The sequence below is a fragment of the Taudactylus pleione genome, unplaced genomic scaffold (genome assembly GCF_031769625.1).
Source record: "Taudactylus pleione unplaced genomic scaffold, aTauple2 ptg000231l, whole genome shotgun sequence".
Classification (NCBI taxonomy): Eukaryota; Metazoa; Chordata; class Amphibia; order Anura; family Myobatrachidae; genus Taudactylus; species Taudactylus pleione.
The window spans coordinates 4,053,816-4,074,042 of NW_028284633.1; the positions used below are offsets into that span (position 1 = coordinate 4,053,816).

The 20,227-nt window shown below is 47.3% G+C and overlaps 1 long non-coding RNA gene across 1 annotated transcript; it reads right to left on the reverse strand.

The window, feature by feature from the left end:
- Window positions 1-7,167: 7,167 nt before the first annotated feature.
- LOC148516921 (uncharacterized) lies at window positions 7,168-18,814 on the reverse strand. Its single transcript, XR_015879352.1, has 4 exons — window positions 18,660-18,814; window positions 9,422-9,504; window positions 7,593-7,776; window positions 7,168-7,505 (listed from the first exon to the last, which is right to left on the reverse strand). It is a non-coding gene; the product is annotated as an uncharacterized LOC148516921 (long non-coding RNA).
- Window positions 18,815-20,227: the final 1,413 nt, after the last annotated feature.

Consider the following 20,227-nt stretch of genomic DNA (forward strand, 5'->3'; position numbering starts at 1 on the left):
TCCTGAACTTTGCCATTTGGGATTGTATGTGCCCTCTACTATGACATTGGGCATCGGCCTTGGCAGACGACGTTGATGGCATGTTATCTTCTATGTCATGACTAGTGGCAGCAGCTTCAGCACTAGGAGGAAGTGGTTCTTGATCTTTCTCTATTTTATTTTTATCGGAGAAATTTCGGTCCTCCATTTATGTTATATCGATTTGATATATACGTGCGGCTAAACACAGAAAATAATTTTTTTTTTGGTTTGGACTGGAGTGTACTTTGTGGGTTACAGCACCCTTTAACGGTCAAGCCAGCCGGCCCTTTACTTATGACACAGGCGCACGCTTGGCACTACTTTGTTGATGCACGTGCGGCTACTGCGCACACAATTCACAAACACAGAAAATATTTTTTTTTTTGGTTTGGACTGGAGTGTACTTTGGGGGTTACAGCACCCTTTAACGGTCAAGCCAGCCGGCCCTTTACTTATGACACAGGCGCACGCTTGGCACTACTTTGTTGATGCACGTGCGGCTACTGCGCACACAATTCACAAACACAGAAAATAATTTTTTTTTTGGTTTGGACTGGAGTGTACTTTCGGGGGTTACAGCACCCTTTAACGGTCAAGCCAGCCGGCCCTTTACTTATGACACAGGCGCACGCTTGGCACTACTTTGTTGATGCACGTGCGGCTACTGCGCACACAATTCACAAACACAGAAAATAATTTTTTTTTTGGTTTGGACTGGAGTGTACTTTCGGGGGTTACAGCACCCTTAACGGTCAAGCCAGCCGGCCCTTTACTTATGACACAGGTGCACGCTTGGCACTACTTTGTTGATGCACGTGCGGCTACTGCGCACACAATTCACAAACACAGAAAATAATTTTTTTTTGGTTTGGACTGGAGTGTACTTTCTGGGGTTACAGCACCCTTTAACGGTCAAGCCAGCCGGCCCTTTACTTATGACACAGGCGCACGCTTGGCACTACTTTGTTGATGCACGTGCGGCTACTGCGCACACAATTCACAAACACAGAAAATAATTTTTTTTTTGGTTTGGACTGGAGTGTACTTTCGGGGGTTACAGCACCCTTAACGGTCAAGCCAGCCGGCCCTTTACTTATGACACAGGTGCACGCTTGGCACTACTTTGTTGATGCACGTGCGGCTACTGCGCACACAATTCACAAACACAGAAAATAATTTTTTTTTTGGTTTGGACTGGAGTGTACTTTCGGGGGTTACAGCACCCTTAACGGTCAAGCCAGCCGGCCCTTTACTTATGACACAGGCGCACGCTTGGCACTACTTTGTTGATGCACGTGCGGCTACTGCGCACACAATTCACAAACACAGAAAATAATTTTTTTTTTGGTTTGGACTGGAGTGTACTTTCGGGGGTTACAGCACCCTTTAACGGTCAAGCCAGCCGGCCCTTTACTTATGACACAGGCGCACGCTTGGCACTACTTTGTTGATGTACGTGCGGCTACTGCGCACACAATTCACAAACACAGAAAATAAAAATTTTTTTGGTTTGGACTGGAGTGTACTTTGGGGGTTACAGCACCCTTTAACGGTCAAGCCAGCCGGCCCTTTACTTATGACACAGGCACATGCTTGGCACTACTTTGTTGATGCACGTGCGGCTACTGTGCACACAATTCACAATCACAGAAAATAATTTTTTTTTTGGTTTGGACTGGAGTGTACTTTGGGGGTTACAGCACCCTTTAATGGTCAAGCCAGCCGGCCCTTTACTTATGACACAGGCGCACGCTTGGCACTACTTTGTTGATGCACGTGCGGCTACTGCGCACACAATTCACAAACACAGAAAATTATTTTTTTTTTGGTTTGGACTGGAGTGTACTTTCGGGGGTTACAGCACCCTTAACGGTCAAGCCAGCCGGCCCTTTACTTATGACACAGGCGCACGCTTGGCACTACTTTGTTGATGCACGTGTGGCTACTGCGCACACAATTCACAAACACAGAAAATAATTTTTTTTTTGGTTTGGACTGGAGTGTACTTTCGGGGGTTACAGCACCCTTAACGGTCAAGCCAGCCGGCCCTTTACTTATGACACAGGCGCACGCTTGGCACTACTTTGTTGATGCACGTGCGGCTACTGCGCACACAATTCACAAACACAGAAAATAATTTTTTTTTTGGTTTGGACTGGAGTGTACTTTCGGGGGTTACAGCACCCTTTAACGGTCAAGCCAGCCGGCCCTTTACTTATGACACAGGCGCACGCTTGGCACTACTTTGTTGATGCACGTGCGGCTACCGCGCACACAATTCACAAACACAGAAAATAATTTTTTTTTGGTTTGGACTGGAGTGTACTTTCGGGGGTTACAGCACCCTTTAACGGTCAAGCCAGCCGGCCCTTTACTTATGACACAGGCGCACGCTTGGCACTACTTTGTTGATGCACGTGCGGCTACTGCGCACACAATTCACAAACACAGAAAATATATTATTTTTTTAGCACTTGGGGGGAGCACCCCTGATGGACAGAGCACCCCCTGGACAACACTGCAGCACTCCTTTAGGACTGGGACACTGCACAGGACTTTGGAGTGGACACAGCCCCTATGGAGAACTGACTGCACAACACAGTCCAGCCAGCCCCTATGGACTTTGAAGTAGTGGACACAGCCCCTATTAACAACAGCAGCACAGCACAACACAGCCAGCCCTATGGACTTTGAAGTAGTGGACAACAGCAGCACTACACTACACTACACTACACAGCCCTAACTCCCACCCTCCCTCTTCACTGTCCACAGCCGAGTGAGAAAATGGCGCCGACGTGGGTACCTTATATAGGATCCAAAACCCGCGAGACTCGGAAGGCGGGATGATGACGTTTTGCCTCGATTTCAGATCCGAGTCAGGCGGGAAAAGTCGAGCCTGATTCGGATCGGACTCGGATCGGGGGGCTCGGGGGGGTTCGGATTTCAGAAATCCGAACCCGCTCACCCCTAATACATACACATACATACACATGCTAAAACACATACATACTTCTAACTTACACTTTGAAGCAACAGCAGCTTGGTAATGGGGGCGGGCACCTTGCATCGTTAGGCTCCGCCCTCCCAGCGCGATGACGTGATTTGCGTCCGTGAGGGGGCGGGGCTTGTCACATTGGCTCCGCCCCCATTGCAATCAGCGTGAACTTGAAGGGAATTATATCGGTCCATCGGAGGAGGGGAGCGGGCTCTCTGGTTGGAGTAGTAGTGCAGGCCGGCAGGCTGTAGCAGCACCCCACCCCATTTTAGCTCCAGGGGGTAGTGCGGGCTATACATTGACGATAGAATAGGGTAGGAGCTGGCATGGGCCCCCTCCCGTTCTGTCTGTGTCCGGGCCCGGGACTCCAGTCCCGGCAGTCCCCCCCTGATGGCGGCCCTGCCTGCGTGTATACATCGTATATCTATAGCCTGCGTGCATACATCATATATCTATAGCCTGCGTGCAGATTTGCGATCTTTGTTGAATCAGGCCCTGTGACTTTTTACCTAAATGTGGACAATTATAAAATATACTGTACACCATGGGGGTCGTAACAAAAATGTATTTCGGTATTGATGGTGTTTGTGGAATCGGGATGGTTTATCCAAATGTCAAACTGGCTCAAATATGATAGATGGTGTGAGAGCAGGTGACCATGTGACTGGTATGGAATAGGCTACGCGGCTGGCACACTCTGAAGGGCACAGTAATCTGCAGCTGGTGTCACAGGGCTGGTACAGTATATTACGTGTAGCCACAGGTACACACAAAATAATGGGTACAGAGGGCCTGGTCAGAGATAATAGCTGTTAGCAAAAATCACCCGAGCATAGAGACTCCCACTGCTGCCTTCTTACCTGTGTGCGACGTCGCCCTTACCTGCGTAAATATCGGTAACATTCGCGCACATTGGCGGTTGCGTATGAACTCGCAGTGGCTAATTTATGCACCACCACGTAACAGCGTTTAAACGGACAGACGCGCCTGCATTTCTCAGACCCCCCCCCCCCCAAACGCTGACAACCTGTCACTCACTCTGCGGTGGTCTCCTATGTGTGTCCGTGATCGCAGTGCGATCGCTGCGCAGGTGCAGTGCTACTTATACTCACGTGCAATGGAAAATAATCGCTTGATTGCGTGCATAATCGCCTTTGCGTCCATCTCTGAATCAGGCCCAGAGTGTGGTCAAGGGGGCTCAATGTGGCACAACCTGCACCCATAGCATTTACTTACCCCCTCGCTGTCCAGCCGGCCGCCTTCGTGACATTATACCAGCGATTTCTTTGGAAATATATTTCAGACGTTCTCACCAAAAAATATAGGTCTGGTGCCAGATTGCTGGAGATGATGCCCAAAATATGGTGCATGATAGCAGATGATTGCACAGCGCCACAGTCTAATGAGCAGGCTCCAGCGCAATTCTTTCAGGGGGGGAGGGGCCCACGAGAATCCGCACCCTTTATCCTTAAAATGCTCCTGCACAGGCTGAGGACTGGGATGTGTAGTCAGCAATCAGCAAGTGGGCAGTCATTATGTAGGCACATGAATGTCCACAGGTAGGTACACCATGTCGACAACCAAAATGTTGACATGCAAATTGTCGACACCGACAAGTTAACATTTTCAAAATGTTGACTATCCAATGATAACCCCTAACCCTAACCAAAATGCTGTCAACATTTTAAGTGTGTTTACATTTTTCAGGTGTTGACATGTTGGATGTCGACATGTTAACCATACCAACATTATGGTGTCAACCTTTTGACAGTTGACATTGTCATTGTTTGTTGACATGGCGACCTCTCAGTTAGTATACTATGGCGGACCTGGCAGTTACGTACGGTGCAATAATACATAATGAATGAAATTACAGAGGGGTGTTTGTAATCCTAACACAATAATATTACATTCAAAACACACCTGGAATTGCATTTAATAGTATTGCCATTTGAAATCCCGAAGCTTGAACTCTAGTTTGAGAAAGTGCAGACTTCTGTAAAAAGATTTAAAGCCCCCTTTTAAAAAAAAAAATGCCACTTTAAATCCGCCATGACAATCGCTGTAATATCTGCACTTTTTCAAACTTGGGTTCTGATTCTGTAAGGATCGTAATTGCAAAGCTGCACGCAAGCTATAGATATGATGTATACACGCAGGCTATAGATATATGATGTATACACGCAGGCTATAGATATATGATATATACGCACAGGCTATAGATATATGATGTATGTACGCAGGCTATAGATATATGATGTACACACACAGGCTATAGATATATGATATATACGCACAGGCTATAGCTATATGATGTATGCACACAGGCTATAGATATATGATGTATGTACGCAGGCTATAGATATATGATGTATACACGCAGGCTATAGATATATGATGTATACACACAGGCTATAGCTATATGATGTATGCACACAGGCTATAGATATATGATGTATGCACACAGGCTATAGATATATGATGTATATGCACAGGCTATAGATATATGATATATACGCACAGGCTATAGATATATGATGTATGTACGCAGGCTATAGATATGATGTATACACGCAGGCTATAGATATATGATGTATACACACAGGCTATAGCTATATGATGTATGCGCACAGGCTATAGATATATGATGTATACGCACAGGCTATAGATATATGATGTATGCACGCAGGCTATAGATATATGATGTATGCACGCAGGCTATAGATATATGATGTATGCACGCAGGCTATAGATATATACACACAGGCTATTGATATACGATTTACACACACAGGCTATATATATATATACACGATTTATACATGCAGGCTATAGATGTGATGTATACACACAGGCTATAGATATATGATGTATACACACAGGCAGCTTTGCAATTGCGATCCTTGCAGATATGGTAATGCAGGATGAGGCATCACACCCCCTGTACATTACTTATGACCCTGCAGCCGAACCTGACTTGTTGCCATTCATCAGACTCCTGATTGACCCGTGCTGCTGCATTACATAAAATGGCACGTTATTATGGAGCAGTGGATCATAGTGGTCTGGAACGCCTGGATCAGTGTGTAAGAGCTCTGCTCCGTAATCTTAAAATAAAAAATGTTTGTTACTGGAAAAGAGCTGATGAATAGAGGTGCACAACACATAGCCTTTATTTACTGTCTCTCGTTACTTCTACTGACTCCGCCGGCGAAGTCCTCTGGGCTTCATAACGCACAGGCCGACATCTGCTTGCCAAACTCGCAAGGCAACCGATGACATCTGTTCCATAAAATAAATGGAGCTTATTAATTCTGTTCCCCAAATCCCTTATTACTCAAACTAATCTCCGGCTTTATATCCAGGGGGGACCAGAACAGCGTCCCAACGTTCTGCTGTCCATACAGCGCAAACACGAGGGGGACATAAAATGGATGTTTGCTGCAGCAGAAGTCACAGCAACCAATCCGCTATCAGCTTTAATCCAGTTATTGCGCACCAGGCTATACAGTCTAAGTGCAACCCGAGGCCGCTACTGCGATCACTTATAATAGCAGGAACGCACCTAGTGACGCAAACAAGTGCAGGGATTTGCAGGCCAAGATGGCGGCATCTTCCAAATGCGTCATCTTCTGATGGGGGCCGCTGGACAGGTATTGGGGTTCCTTCAGTAGTGCCAGCAACGTAGGTGCTTGAAGTTGCTGAGTTATGTGCCCACATGTAGATACACGATTTTGGGGTCCCTGCTTAGAAATGGATATTTTTCTCTCTGCAGAACAACTTAAATAAAGCTGAACGCAGCAGTATTGTAAGAGGACGGTAGAAATGGAGAACGCGGTGAGAGGAGGGGCCTAATGTGCGTTAGTAGAATGGATTGTGACCTGGCGTGTCCTACTATTCACAATACTAGTCAGACCTGTAATTCTGCAAGGAGCATGGAGACTATGGGAGGCGCCTCCTAACCTGCTGGGTGGACGCTGACGCATGGGCGCAGTGACCGTCCGCACGTATCACACTGCAGCAACATTACAAGGGCTGATGGCGTACAGGGCATATCAAAAAGAAATTGTCGCCCCTTGAAAACTGTTCTTTAAAATTCTGGCTGAATTCTTTTATTGAGCCACAAAGTGAACACACACAGGGAACATAAATTAGGGGAATGCCAGAGCAAGGCTAAACGCCATTCCCACAGCGACAAATACCACGTGGACACACGTACACTTTTGCAAAACGAACAGCGACAAAATCCGTCACAGAACAAAATAGTGCAGATCCAACTAATTGTGCCATCACAAGCCGAGGTTCCGAGGGGGGCGGGGGGGGGGAGCGCATAATAATTAGTATTAACCAGGCCCGGGCTTGTTGGAGGGGCCCAGCGGGGGATGGGGTCTGTTGCCTCCCCTCCCTCGTACTTGTCAGCAGCGTACTTGTTGCTGAGCGGCAGTGTCCTCTTCTCTGCTTCTGGGGGAGAGCGTTCGTGATTGAGGGGCTGCGAAAAAAAAAAAATGCATTATGCAATCAGGCCCTTCGCCCAGGCCCGGGCCGGCTCTCTACGCCCCTGGTCACAAGTACTTACGGGTGTGGTATGACTAGTCGACAGTCAGAATGTTGAAATGGACAATACTGTAGGTCAACAACCAAAATGTCGACATCAGTGACATGCGCCAGGCCATTTTTGCAGGTTTTGGTTCTAATCCGTCGTCCAGTTTGTGTTTTGCCAAACCGCCGTTACTCGGATTCCAAATATTGACAAAAAACCCCTAAAAAAAAAAATCACATAATTTGGGCCTTTTTTGTTCCTAGAGTATTATTAACCTCAATAACATGTACCCAGAAATAGATACCGGAGGTACAGGAGGTTGCTGCTCGTGGCGGTCAGCCAATAGGGGTTCCTCCTGTGCACTAAGGGGTTCCCTGTGGTTGTCCAGATGCACGTTTCTCGATGGGTGGTCACCGACGCTATAAGCAAAGGGTATTTATTCCCTGATAAATAAAAATTCTTCTAATATTATCGCCATCTGTCTGACTATGGTGCCATGATTTCCATGTCTGACTTCCCATAACTGGGAACTGAGAGATTAGATATACAGTCATCTCCGTTATCTAGTCAGTCAGTTTTTCACTAATACCCCTTTTACACCAAACAAATAACCCGGGTTATTGCCAGGTCGATCCGGGTTGAGGCTCTGTGTGAACGGCTCCCAACAAAAAAACCCGGGTCGATTTACCGGGCAATCTTACTCGGGTTGAGAGCAGGGTTGAAAACGGGTTGTTCCCGGGTCATGCGGCAGTGTGAACGGGTGCTACCCTGCTTATTTGACCCGGCTAGCTCCGAAAGATGCTGATTGGAGCTTCTGGGGCACTGGCAGATGATGTAATTTGTCAGTTCCCTGCAGAGAGAGACGCACATGAAGCCATCGCTTGCCAGCCTAACCTCCTGCACCACAGCCTGACCAGCAGCCACAAAAGCAGGCAGCCACACAGCCTGCCACAGCCAGAACTGCAGCCACAATCACAGGCTGATACACAGCCTGCCACAGCCAGAACAGCAGCCTGTAGCAATGCTGTAATCAGTCCCCACCCTTCTCTTTTGTTGCCTTTTGTGACCATCTTTGTCAGACCTTAAAACTGACCATTTTTAATGACTTCTATAGAGAAAAGCAGGGATTACCCGGGTTCAGTGTAAACGGGGCAAACCTGGGAATAACCCAGGTCGAGTTGCAGTCTATACGGGGTCTGAGTTCGACCCGGGATTGACCAGTGTTCAAATTCCAGGGTCGGACCTGGGATTTTGGTGTAAAAGGGGTATAACTGGACCTAATTTTGTCCATACTAAATGTAGTTTTGTTCTATGTTTTGTGTACAGATGTCTTTTGGTATAAAGTGTGGTATTAATATTCTTATTATTTTTTTAGTGGCAAACTATTAAAAGCTACATTTTTAATTTAATTGAGTAGGTCGAGTGCCCCATAATAAGAGAGTACCTCTTCTTTTCTTTGTTTTCATGTTCAATACAACTCTCAAGGGTGCACCTCCATAGAGAGATTTTTTCATATTTATATATTTCTTTCTTGTATCTTGATATATTTTGGAATATACCTACTTCCTATCCACATCTTCAGTGGTCTAACCAGTGATTAGGATATGCCTACCCCCCTTCCCTTCATGTTTTGACATTCAGAAACTGTTAACATTCTTGCATCGACCTTCTGCATGTTGACTACCTGACCAGATACCATACATACAACCTCCTCTTATCCCTCATTCCCTAAGTCCAGCACTTCCAAAAACCATTCAATGCTCCCAGAACCTTCCTTCCAACATCTTATCTAGGCTTCGGCCTTATTTCCAGCTCTGTCTTTCTGCTGACACCTAATGTAACACGAAGTAGCGGACATTACTCACTTCCTCCAGCCTCTCCCTTCCAGACAAACTCTCATCTGAAGTCAGGGAATTATTTGTCAGTCAGTTCGATCTTCTGGAATAAACTAAGAACAATAGAGGAGATTTGTTAAGAATTGGACATACCTCTGGTTCTGTTAGCATGTGATCCGCATGTCTGTCCTGCACATACGTGACTAAAATGCACACAAATGTGTCTGTATGAAGATCTTGTGTATATAATGTGTCGTATGTGAATGCGTAACGGAGGAGGGAAAGGCCGGACAGACATAGGCGGAGAGGTTACAGAATTGCGTATGTCTTGCGGGCTGTGGCACATGCACACGATGATAAGGATGATTATACCAGCGGTATTACGGCGCAGCTTCTCATTGGCTGACTGCGGATTAATCTCTCCAGCTGTCAGCACTGGCATAATTGGCGTTGCGGATACCTTATATAGTGTGACCTGTTCACGTGACTTAATTGTCATTTCCATGGATGTGGAACTGTGTATTTTAACGGATTATGGCGTCTATATAACATAGAACTAATCATTCTGTATCGCTGCATAACGCAATTTATTTACAGCGCATAGACAATCCGTAAGATGTTCTACAAAGAATTAGTACATGTGAATGCTAAAAAAAATGTGCGTCGACTACCAAGTTTTGGATCTGTATCTCCTCGTGTTTTAGATCTGGATTTGACAAAACTGCCTCTTGCATGTTTTGGATCTGTATTTTTTCTAAAAAAAATAAATCATAAAAACAGCTAAAATCATACAATTTGCGCCTGTTCTTGTTCCTACAGTACTATTAACCTCAATAACATTTATTTCCAGTCAATTTGGACCACCTCACAGCTCACAATATTGATTTAATCTAGTTTAGGGCCAAAAGGTTGCATCCAGCTATCTGGCTGACTAAGCTAAGCGACAGCAGTGGGCAGCACTAACATGTGGCAGTTCAGCTTCCAACATGGCACAGAGTGGCATTGCAGTGGTAGACAGGATGGCAGTTTAATAAACACCCCCTAGGAAGTTTAAAAACCAAGAATGTTTTCCTTAACTAGGACAGAGGCCCGATGGAGTTGGAATGTTTATGTACTGAAGGCAGGGAAAGCGCGGAGGGAATGATTAGTTTTTAAATTTATCAATTTTAAATGTTTTGATTCTTTTAACATTTTTTCAAGGGAAGATCAACCTAGGATCAAGTTCTTCAGTTCCTAAAATACACTTTTGATCTGGAGGTTTTTTAACCTTTATACATCTAATAGATATGAGGTGGCCTTGCTGGTGGAGGTGCTGCTAGAACACCTGCAGTGTCACAAATACGTGGACGATAAACTGCGGTCACAAAACAATAATAGCGCAGCTAAGTTGCTAACGCAGACACATAAAAAAAATATATTTTTTGTGGATTGATCATATTAATTTTATTTCACTTTTAATTTTTTGGACATTGGGGGAGAGCACCCCTGAATGAGGCCGCAGCCCCTTGATGAACAACACAGACAGCTCCCCTTTGTTATGGACAACAAAGCTCCCCTGCTGAGTGCAGACAGACCACCTGCAGAGTCTCAAATACATGGACGATAAACTGCGGCAGTGTCACCGGACAATAATAACGCAGCTAAGATGCTAACGCACACACACAAAAAAAGCATTTTTTTTTTACACTGGGGTAAGAGCACCCCTAATTGACAGAGCACCCGCCCTGGACAACACAGCACCCCTTTATGGACTGCAGCCCTAGCCTGATGGACAGGACAACAACACAGCAGCAGCCGCAGGTAATTTACAAGACAAGTGACACAGCAGCTGCAGCACCTACTGAAGGAAGCCCCCTTTATATACTGCAGCCTAAGCCCCTTTATGGGCAACACAGCAGCTGCAGCACCCACTGAAGGAAGCCCCCTTTATATACTGCAGCCTAAGCCCCTTTATGGCCAACACAGCAGCTGCAGCACCCACTGAAGGAAGCCCCCTTTATATACTGCAGCCTAAGCCCCTTTATGGCCAACACAGCAGCTGCAGCACCCACTGAAGGAAGCCCCCCTTTATATACTGCACCCTAAGGCCCTTTATGGGCAACACAGCAGCTGCAGCACCCACTGAAGGAAGCCCCCCTTTATATACTGCAGCCTAAGGCCCTTTATGGACAGCACAGCAGCAGCCTTCAGGCCAAGACCCCGACTGGACACACACACTGAGTGACTGACAGTGACTGACAACGTCTGCTAGCTTCTCTCTCCACAGCCGGAGTGAAAATGGCGCCGTTTGCGGGGACCTTTATATAATCCAAAACCCGAAAGAATACGACAGCGGCATGATGATGTTTTGCCTCGTTTTAAGATCAGAGCCAGGTGGGAAAACCTGAGTCGGTCTTGGATCCGACCCGGAATTGCAATGTTCGGGTGGGTCCGGTTCTCTGAGAACTGGACCCGCTCATCTCTAGTAGCTTTAGCTGCATACTGAGGGTGTGCTCACCAGGTTGGGTACGAAAGACTGAAATACTGAAAGCAGCATCGCGATGCCCAGTATCCTGACAGGGGCACTGTAAGTATGCTAACCCTCCCCCCTTCACCCCCTAACCCTCCCTTCCTGCATCCTAACCCTCCCCCCCACAACCTAAACCTAACCTCCCCGTTAGTGCCCTAAACCTCCTTCCTCGGTGCCTGAACCCAGCCCGGGAGGCTTGCCCTCTCCTGAGGGGGGCCAGGAGAGCCATCGGATTTTCAGAAGCCTCCCGGTTATTGCGGGAGAGTCGGTACGTATGTAATTAACTTCCTCAGCGGTGTGATCAGGTCCTGAAAGGGCCAAAAATATGACATAATGCAGGTAAAAGGCTGCAGGTACAACCCTGAGAGTGTTTCCTCACAGCCTGTGCCAAGGGTGGATTGTTATCTATTCAGAAGAAACTCCTGACACTGTGTGTGAATCAGTCCTGTGGGTGACGCCATCTGTCAGGAGTTACACACCGCTGCTAATGTAACTTACAATGGGCTGATGTAATAACATGATGCAGGAATTCAGACTGTTCTGACTAACGCTTTGTAATGGGGAAAGAAGCTTCTGCAGCTGCTGTGGATCGTTTCTCATTGATATGACCGTTTTATTTGTGGGGTCCCTTTTATATGAACCATCCATCAGCAGCATCCTACGCTCTCGGTGATGTCACTTTTTCCTTGTAATCTGATAGGATGAATAATGGACCAGCCCACAGAAGAACCGCTGTCACTTTGGTACCAAACGCGGTAATCTCTCTCTCTCTCCATCCTTGGGGTATATTTACGCAGTCGCCACTTCTCAGCAGGCCTGAGCTCAAAATTGAAAGCAGCGCTAATATTAAGTGTGAAGTCTGAGGTGTTTTGTCCTTAATATTAGTGGCGCTTTAAACTCTGCGGTAAAAAAATTCACCATGAATCGGCGCCTGGCAAAAGCCAGCGCTTCGTAAATCTACCCCATTTTCTCTTTGAACTTCTGCAATGTAACTATTCTGGCTGTAGATCCTTATATAAAGGGATTATAGGCTCTATTTAAAAGGAAATCGTGCATCGCCGCTCTTTGCTTTCCTTTCATCCCCACATTTATATTTTGTTGGGTGCCGGGAAAGACCTAGCGGTAAAAGTCTGTCCCAGCGAGGAGATAACATTGCCCAATGCCGCCTTTCACCATTGCAAGGACGTCATGTACCCTGTGCGCATGCACCTCCCGACTGAAGCGCAATGCAGTATGGCGAGGGATGTACTAAAGTGTATTTTGCAGTCCAAACTCTGAAAGAGTTTTGGCCGCATTTCCTTATGTACCAAGCTCCAAAAGCCTATGTGCTTCTTACCGCACTCCCCCCTGAGAGGGATCCAATCAGCTTCCTCTCAGCATCCCCCGCAGCGCCCGTCATTATGCACATGCGCAGAATGATGCCAGAGAGACTTCTGGGTCATAAACCCTCTATTACAAAGGACAGGTCTTAGCTGAAGAGCTGTCCTTTGCCATTTTAAACGCATTTCTAGCTACATACTGGTGATATTATCGCCGGTATGTACCAGATAAGTGGTGGAATCTACGGCATCAAGGATACAATGCTTAGTACATCCCGCCCTGGGAGAGAGCAGGAAGAGAACGGCCTCTTGCTGCTCATCTCCCCAGAGGACGTACATGGCGCCATCCTTAGATGCTTAGTTTCTCTCATTTGGTTAAATACTGGTACAGCTTGTGCATAGCGCGGTTATTACAGGAAAGGCGGAGACATCAGCGATCTCTGCACTGTTTTATAATTTTTCGAAATAGTGACAAACAAATTTAAAGTCTTTCTCCAGAATAAAAACCCCTTTATCTCACTTAGTAAATAGATCCCCATGTGATGGAAAAAAGGGTAAATTTCGCCAAATATATTTTTCTTCTTGGACGCTGCTCCCTGTAACCTCTACCTCAGAGTAGACTATTCCTGTAGGAGCACACAGAGAGAATGGGGTGAGTTGGGGTAAAATTAACAATTAAAGCACTAAATAAAATGGAGACTTACACGTGCGTCTGCTCTAAAGTAGCTTTTACTCATAAACCCTAAAACTGAGGCATAAGGGGTCTATTAAAGTGTGAGAAGCCCAAACTCCGACAAAAATAGGTGTTTCCATTGGCAATAGGACTTCACCCTATAATACCGGTGGCGATAGCCGTGGGCCCCACCGGCAGCGAGATTCGCATGGGGAAGCCTATATAACACGGAGCTCGGCGGCACGAGTCCCACAGCACAGGGGGATAAAACATGATGTATTATTGGAAAACAGCAATTTTTACAATTGCCGATAGTTTTTGAATACATTTTGTAATCTATTTTTAACTATTAATTCTCACAGAATGCAATACCCTGTGCACTTTATTGACAGCAGCTCGAAGATAAACCTGACAGAGGTCACCAATTCTGTATAAAGATGATTTGTGTATGCGCCATGAGCTGTCATTCCCAGCCTTCGCTGCCACATCAAATCTCTCGTTACTTTATTAGGTTTCTAAACAAGAACATCAAACGTATCCAACATCCTCTGTGTGTATTCTTGCACTGTCAACCATAGGTGTGTCGACCATTTGTCCCTGTCGACCATCTGGTGTCGACCTACTGTATTGAGCGTCTTCCCAGACACGGGCAATGTTTAAATCAGGATACGCCAGGATACATAGAGAAAATAATGAAAAGGAGAAAAATACATCAGCATTTGATTGCAGCAATCGTGCAATTTGCAATTGATTGAAAAAGGGAAAGATTTTTATACACAATCGATTGCTGATGTATGGGGGCCTTAATACTGTTAATTTTGTGGGCGCTGCGGAATCCAGCGGCTACCTTCAGCCTGGGCCCGTACTAGGCCCCTAGACAAGCCCTGGTCCCGGGTAATTAGTGACCTCGCTCTCAGAGACCCTGTTTCCAGAATTCACAGGTTTATAGGACATTTTTATTTCTTAAGATTCATGGAAGAAATAAAACAGCGGATAGTAAATCAGGATTGGGGAAGTTGCCATGTAACCCTAATGTATTGCAGAGATATGTGAGTGCTTTAGGTTTAAGGTTTTTTTCTGCTGGATTCAGAATCCGCCTGGGAAATACGGGGTTACAAATACTGACGCTCAGCGCAGATCACACGCCTGTCACACCCAGCTAGTATTTGGATTCCAGAGACAGCTGATTAGACGGGTGAGGAGGAGCCACGAGCGACACCTGATCTATGATCACCTGGACGCAGTCCCCACGCATTTTCTTTAGACCCTAAAGTAGAGGTCACAGAGGTCAAACTTGTTATCATTGCTCTGAGGCCCAAGCCACGTAACATAGCATCTCTGCTGATCACATTTAGTGTGCAGTATAGCAACGGACACCTCTTATGCAGACAAATATACATCTCCGAAATGTATAGATCTTTGCATATCCTACAGCAAAACACATGGCAACTAAATTGTCCTGGACCAGAAATGTTACATTGTAACATTACATCACATTGTGTAACCGCTGCAGTACTTCATTACGTGCACCAGGCTGCCACCTAGTGGTCACCTCTTATAATGAGGAGCGGCAGACTTATTAGAGTCATTACACCTATGTAAGATTACTTAGCAAATTATCACACAGACAGAAATTTGCACCTTATTCACCTTCATATAAAAATTCATTCAAGCGTTGCTTTACTTTTATTATTTCACAGTAAAGCAGACGACAACCAGCCGATTTCACCAACAAATTATTTATTTTTAGTAAATGTTATTTATAAAGGTGCCACAAAGGTTTATACAGAGCTATACAAGGTAAACAGAGAACAACAACTCGGTATTAGAGCATCTATTACATAAATATATCAGCTCCAGTTTACAGCTTCCTGCCTACAGTCTTCTGTTCGCACACTGCAGAGTATCACTCCAGTCTGCTGAATATATCGTCTATCTCTAGTCATTCTGTGTGATCAACTGCAGACTGCACTTCTGCATCCTACATTCCCTATTTCTACCTGCACAGGTGGGGTGCTCAGCCTCCCATACACCAGTGTGCTCCTGCCTGCATTCCTTATTCCTACCTGCACTGGTGGGGTACTCAGCCTCCCATACACCAGTGTGCTCCTGCCTGCATTCCCTATTCCTACCTGCACTGGTGGGGTACTCAGCCTCCCATACACCAGTGTGCTCCTGCCTGCATTCCCTATTCCTACCTGCATTGGTGGGGTGCTCAGCCTCCATACACCACTGTGCTCCTGCCTGCATTCCCTATTCCTACCTGCACTGGTGGAGTGCTCAGCCTCCCATACACCAGTGTGCTCCTGCCTGCATTCCCTATTCCTACCTGCACTGGTGGGGTGCTCAGCCTCCCATACACCAGTGTGCTCCTGCCTGCATTCCCTATTCCTACCTGCACTGGTGGAGTGCTCAGCCTCCCATACACCAGTGTGCTCCTGCCTGCATTCCCTATTCCTACCTGCACTGGTGGGGTGCTCAGCCTCCCATACACCAGTGTGCTCCTGCCTGCATTCCCTATTCCTACCTGCACTGGTGGGGTGCTCAGCCTCCCATACACCAGTGTGCTCCTGCCTGCATTCCCTATTACTACCTGCACTGGTGGGGTGCTCAGCCTCCCATACACCAGTGTGCTCCTGCCTGCATTCCCTATACCTATCAGTTCGGTCAGCGCTACTAAGTGCCAAACACACAGCCGCCGGCTGTCAGACTCACACTGACTGCCGCTGTGCCCACTGCAGGAGCCGCTCCATCTTCCAGCTCCCGCAGTGGGCAAAGGGAGAGGCGTCATGATGTCATGACGTCTCTCCCATAATGCAGAGCGGCCCGGCCGGACAGGACAGACGGAGGAGCGGATGGCGGCGGCGGGAGCAGGGATTCAGGTGTTTTTATATATTACGTGTGTCTACTGGGAAGGGGGTCTGGCACTACAATGAGGAGACCACTACTGGGGGCACTACAAGGGGGTGACTACTACTACTGGGGGCACTACAAGAGGGGTGGGGGACTACTACTACTGGGGACTACTACTACTGGGGGCACTACAAGGGGGGGACTACTACTACTGGGGGCACTACAAGGGGGGACTACTACTACTGGGGGCACTACAAGGGGGGAGACTACTACTACTGGGGGCACTACAATGGTAGGGGACTACTACTAGGGGCACTGCATAGGGGGGAGGGGACTACTACTAGGGGCACCACATAGGGGGGAGGGGACTACCACTGGGGGCACTGCATCGAGGGACCACTACTGGGGGCTCTATATAAAGGGCAAAATGGGGGTACTGCATAGGGGGGAGACTACAACTGGGGCCATTATTTAAGGGGCACTGCATAAGGGTTACCACTATTGGGGGCACTGCATGGGGGGTGGACTGCTACTGGGGGCACTATATAAGGGGCACTGCACATGCGGGACCACTACTGGGGGAACTATATAAGGGGCTTACTACTGGGGGCACAAGGGGCACTGCAGAGGGGGGGATCACTACTGGGGGCACTACTGGAGGCCTGCATAAGGGTGTCCTCTCCTGTGGCACACGGGGGCACTGCATATGGGCACTACGACAGGGGGCTGCCCCTAATTTTTATTTTTACCTTACATTAATCCCATATGGACCCGCCTCCTCCCTGGAACACTTGGGGGGGGCACCATAGCACACACGTTCTTCGGGCACCCTGGCAACACGCTACTCCTCTGCCAGGGCCGCCTGCATGCATTTGCCCCCCCAGGCTAAAAGTTGCCAGCCAGCCCCTGCAGCCTTCCATACACTAGTGTGCTCCTGCCTGCATTCCTTATTCCTACCTGCACTGGTGGGGTGCTCAGCCTCCCATACACCAGTGTGCTCCTGCCTGCATTCCCTATTCCTATCTGCACTGGTGGGGTGCTCAGCCTCCCATACACTAGTGTGCTCCTGCCTGCATTCCCTATACCCATCTGCACTGGTGGGGTGCTCAGCCTCCCATACACCAGTGTGCTGCTGCCTGCATTCCCTATTCCTACCTGCACTGGTGGGGTGCTCAGCCTCCCATACACCAGTGTGCTCCTGCCTGCATTCCCTATACCTATCTGCACTGGTGGGGTGCTCAGCCTCCCATACACCAGTGTGCTCCTGCCCGCATTCCCTATTCCTACCTGCACTGGTGGGGTGCTCAGCCTCCCATACACCAGTGTGCTCCTGCCTGTATTCCCTATTCCTACCTGCACTGGTGGGGTGCTCAGCCTCCCATACACCAGTGTGCTCCCGCCTGCATTCCCTATTCCTACCCCTCAGCCTCCCATACACCAGTGTGCTCCTGCCTGCATTCCCTATTCCTACCTGCACTGGTGGGTTGCTCAGCCTCCCATACACCAGTGTGCTCCTGCCTGCATTCCCTATTCCTACCTGCACTGGTGGGGTGCTCAGCCTTCCCCATACACCAGTGTGCTCCTGCCTGCATTCCCTATTCCTACCTGCACTGGTGGGGTGCTCAGCCTCCCATACACCAGTGTGCTCCTGCCTGCATTCCCTATTCCTACCCCTCAGCCTCCCATACACCAGTGTGCTCCTGCCTGCATTCCCTATTCCTACCTGCACTGGTGGGGTGCTCAGCCTCCCATACACCAGTGTGCTCCTGCCTGCATTCCCTATTCCTACCTGCACTGGTGGGGTGCTCAGCCTCCATACACCACTGTGCTCCTGCCTGCATTCCCTGAAGCCTTGTTCTGTTGTGTAACAACATCTATAAAAACTACTTGCACCCATTCAACCTGTGGACTTACCTGTCTCTGTGCGCAGTCTCCAAGTATATATCTGCAAACAGCTTCCCTCATCTGCTAAACCAGTGACACTTCCAAAACATAATTTCAGTATATTGTTACTTCAACTGGCTGAATTCCTCTCAGCACCTGTGCTGTATACAGACATCCAGCTTCCATTACAGATCCTACCAGCAGAGGGCGCATGTCATAGAGCACAGGTTCTCAAACTCTGTCCTCAGTACTCCAAACAGTACATGTTTTCCAGATCTCCTCACAGTATCGCAAGTGAAATAATTAGCTCCACCTGTGGATCTTTTAAAATGTGTCAGTGAGTAATGAGTACACCTGTGCACCTGCTGGGTGAACTGGAAAAAGTGAACTGTGTGGGATCTTGAGGACCGAGTTTGAGAACCTCTGTCATAGAGTGTATCCTGTTCCTTTGGACTGTCATAGAGTCCTTAAAGCACCACTCACCTTCAAGTGTCCTAGCTACCTCTGTCACCACACCTTTATGCTTGTCACCTGCGTATTACAGGTCCCTGCCAGTTATCCCAAGTGCAGTCTATCCATTATTCCGGTCCCAGCCTGGTCTCCAAGTGGGTTCCAGTCCAGTGATACTAGCCAGATGTGGATTGAAAGATCTACAGTAAAAAGGTAGACAATGTGTGTAATGTATGTGTGATATACCGTAGGTGTGTGTAATGTATGTGTGACATACCGTAGGTGTGTGTAATGTATGTGTGACATACCGTAGGTGTGTGTAATGTATGTGTGACATACCGTAGGTGTGTGTGTGTAATGTATGTGTGACATACAGTAGGTGTGTGTGTGTAATGTATGTGTGACATACCGTAGGTGTGTGTGTGTAATGTATGTGTGATATACCGTAGGTGTGTGTAATGTATGTGTGACATACCGTAGGTGTGTGTGTGTAATGTATGTGTGATATACCGTAGGTGTGTGTAATGTATGTGTGACATACCGTAGGTGTGTGTGTGTAATGTATGTGTGATATACCGTAGGTGTGTGTAATGTATGTGTGACATACCGTAGGTGTGTGTGTAATGTATGTGTGACATACCGTAGGTGTGTGTAATGTATGTGTGACATACCGTAGGTCTGTGTGTGTAATGTATGTGTGACATACAGTAGGTGTGTGTGTAATGTATGTGTGACATACCGTAGGTGTGTGTGTGTAATGTATGTGTGATATACCGTAGGTGTGTGTAATGTATGTGTGACATACCGTAGGTGTGTGTGTAAGGTATGTGTGACATACCGTAGGTGTGTGCAATGTATGTGTGACATGCCGTAGGTGTATGTGTGTAATGTATGTGTGACATGCCGTAGGTCTGTGTGTGTGTAATGTATGTGTGATATACCGTAGGTGTGTGCAATGTATGTGTGACATACCGTAGGTGTGTGCAATGTATGTGTGACATACCGTAGGTGTGTGTAATGTATGTGTGACATACCGTAGGTGTGTGTGTGTAATGTATGTGTGACATACCGTAGGTGTGTGTAATGTATGTGTGACATACCGTAGGTGTGTGTGTGTAATGTATGTGTGACATGCCGTAGGTCTGTGT